A 3427-nucleotide genomic window follows, 5' to 3' on the forward strand; every position below is an offset into this window, starting at 1 on the left:
ACTAATTCACTCTGAAGTAAACTCTTTGGAATGTAATAAATGTGTAATAAATGGTTACAAAGACATTTTGTACATCAGCCCAATAAGTACAAGTTCAAATTATATCACAAACTCGACTTTCAGTTTTATTACATTGTTGCCATATTTATGATAGTTATTTTCAATATACTTAGTGCTCCTTTGCCTATCTCTAAACATTTTAAACATCCCTAAGCAAATAATAACAGTAACAAAAAATACTTTGGTGTTTTGATCTAAAATTTTGAATTTTCAATGAAAAATATTTTTGTGGCTTTTGAGTCAGTCTGTAGATAAAATACATAAAATTAATTCCACCAGCTACATCCAACAATTTTTGGTTACTCTGTAATTTCAGATCTGAGTCATTTTGAGAGAAGACAGCTTGTGTAGCCTTTATGTAAAACACTAGGAAAAGCAGAAACTTCAATTTGTTCTCTTTATAGATTTGTTTATTCAGAAATAAGCTTTGAAGTAAAGGGCTTTGAAAGGCTGGCTGAATAATGAGTTGTCATTCTTTGAAGGCATATTATCTTTAAAAATACAAGAAAACCTGAGGGTTTCTAATGAGTAGAACCCTTTATTTTTGAAAGAAAATAAATGGAAGAGTTTGAAAAGATTTTTTTTCATGTAGTTTTTTTTCCTCCTCCTGGAGCTGCCTGTTGCTCTTATGTGGAAGCTTCCTGCTGATCTGACTTTTTATTCTGCTGCGAGACTGATGCCAAGATTTACGATTGCTGTGGATAAGAACTGGATTTAGCATAAGGAAGATAACTGCTTTTCCCCTAGGGAGAGGCAGAAAAGGGAAAGACAGAGTGGGGCACATAGACAATAATATCTGAAGCTATATTCTTGGTCAATTATTTTATTCATCCTCTATTTTAGATTATGCTGCAACTAGTAAAAGGCAAGAAAGCAATTGGTCTCAAGCCAGGAACACAGATAAGCAAGGAAACTATTTGTGGTTTCATGCAAATGTCCAACTATAATGGAAGCAATGCACAGTTTTTATATAGAAGTGACACAGCGCCCTTTGTAATTTAAGTGTAATTAACAAAAACTCTCATCAGAATCTGTCAGGCAGAGATTTGCCTTCTACACAGTGTCCTTCAGCAGAGAGTAAAGGGCAATTGTAGAATTGTGCATCATTACAATTACTTTAGCAATTAATTGTCTGTATAGTCCTTTGCACATTCTACGATTTTTAATTAACTTCTCTAGACATTTAAATGGGTAAAGATTTTTGCTTATAAGGCAGACTTGTGCACTTGAAATCATTTACATCCAGTTGGCAGTTGTCTTCTGTTAACCCACAGTGACCACGGAAAATGCAATTTTTTGAGATAGTAGAAAAAGTTTGCATCAAAATGCAGGGAACTTCCCAAGCAAGGCAAGACTCCACAGTAAGCACACAATAAATACTGAGGGCAGGAGGCAGTTAGAGGGCTTTTGGCACTGAGAGGGTATAGGTTTTCAAATGTAATTATTAACAGGTACTTTAATTCATTTCAGTAATTTTTCAAATTACATAATATACACCTAATAAATAAAATTTAATACCATAATTGAATGAAAAACAAGTACTATCTACTTGGTCCAAAAGTTTAAATTCAATAACTGGAACATAGTATCATATTACTGAGGTAAATATCCTGGAGTTCCTGAACTAGATATATTTAATAGAAAAATAGGTAAGAATTAATTTTGTTCCCTTTTCCTTCAGTTAGTTACATAAACAGTTCATTCTGACATTTAAATCAGATTTTCTAACTACAACAACTGATTTTATGGCCTTTACTTTTTGATTGCAAATTTATGATTATCTCATGGAATTCAATACTTAACAATAACTGATCCTATAAATTAAGTCATGCCTGTTGCAGTGCTGACTTTGCTACTAGCAAATAGCATATTTGAGATACTGAGTTATCATCTGCAAATCCGCAAATGGCATTTCTTGAACTAAAGTGTCATCTTAGGGCCACTGATAATAATTACTCAGTATTTTTGCATTTGCTAAAGATTACCTCTAATATCAGTGTCTCTTGAATAGAAATTTTAGTAAAGCCTCAAATTTGGGGTATATGGACAAGCTTCCTGGAGTTTACAAGTTTATCTGAGCACCCAAAGTCTTAGTGAACTCCTGAGACTATGGAGTCTTTACTGAGACTCCCCTGAATACAGACTTAATTTGAAGATAAACCTAATAACCTGATTCAAAACTATAATATTACCATGAGGGCTATGGTACACTCATTATTATTTATCCACATTCGAGAAGAATTTATTTTCAATGCAAATCATGGCAAATTGAGACTTGGTTTGGGGTTTTACATTTTGCTTTCCTGCTTTTAGAGTGGAGTGTTGACAAGGAGAGTTTCCTTGTTTCAAAGACTCAGAATTTTTCTAACTATCTTCTGCTGTGTCACATTTGACTTTAATTTCTCTTACATGAGGAGGGAACAAGAAATGTCTTATTTCTCCCCTCCCTGTTTCTGATGGTTGGCTAATGAGATTTCTAACAATGAAATTCAGAGCAAGAAGTCTTGTCAGGAAGATCAGAGAGTGTAAAGTGCAGCCTCTGTGAACAATTCTGATCTGCTTCAAATCAAAAGTCATAGGTCTTAGTTAATAACTCCTAGATCAGATATTGTGCATAAGCATACAGAAAAAATAGCAATTAAAGAATTTAGATAGAATAGATAGAATATGCCTCTTACCCTAGCTATATTGCTCAAAACTATAATTAATATAATTTCTGAAGTACATAATTAATATATTAATCTGCCTTCCATTTTTGGAAGGATTTTATGGATTGGATTTTATGCTTTTATCTAATAACTAAAGGATCCTCTACTCCTAGCTGTTTTCCTTCTATATACATATTCATAATTATGATTAATTATCTTTTTTATGAAGCTAAATGTGGAGTCTGCATATCAAGCAGATAGACTGCTCATTCTTCTGCCCAAAATGAAAGAACCCACCTAACAAAATCGATTACACAGAGCATCACTGTACACCCTTCCACGGAGCTATAGCCAGCCTTGGGTTTGCCTCTGCTAGCTCAAACTGTTACCATGTTCATTGTGTTCCAACAGGGTCCAGCAGGCTCAATACAGAGACAGAGCAAGTTCACATTTATTCCTACAGAATACAATATAAAACTACCCTATACATGATAAAAGTGGCTTTAGGACTTCTTTGGAATAGATTTGCTCACATAGATTGACTTCAACTGATTTCTATCACTGAAGGTCTAGGGGGATCAAGTCTACACTTCTGCAGAAGTGACTGTAAATCCACCCAAAGATAAAATTATGAATACTTCTTTGTTGCTTGAAATAAGGAAAAGTCTTATCTAGACAATGTGTTTAACATTCCACAAATCAATATGGTTTATACAGTG

Source organism: Taeniopygia guttata, chromosome 7 (genome assembly GCF_048771995.1).
Source record: "Taeniopygia guttata chromosome 7, bTaeGut7.mat, whole genome shotgun sequence".
Lineage (NCBI taxonomy): Eukaryota > Metazoa > Chordata > Aves > Passeriformes > Estrildidae > Taeniopygia > Taeniopygia guttata.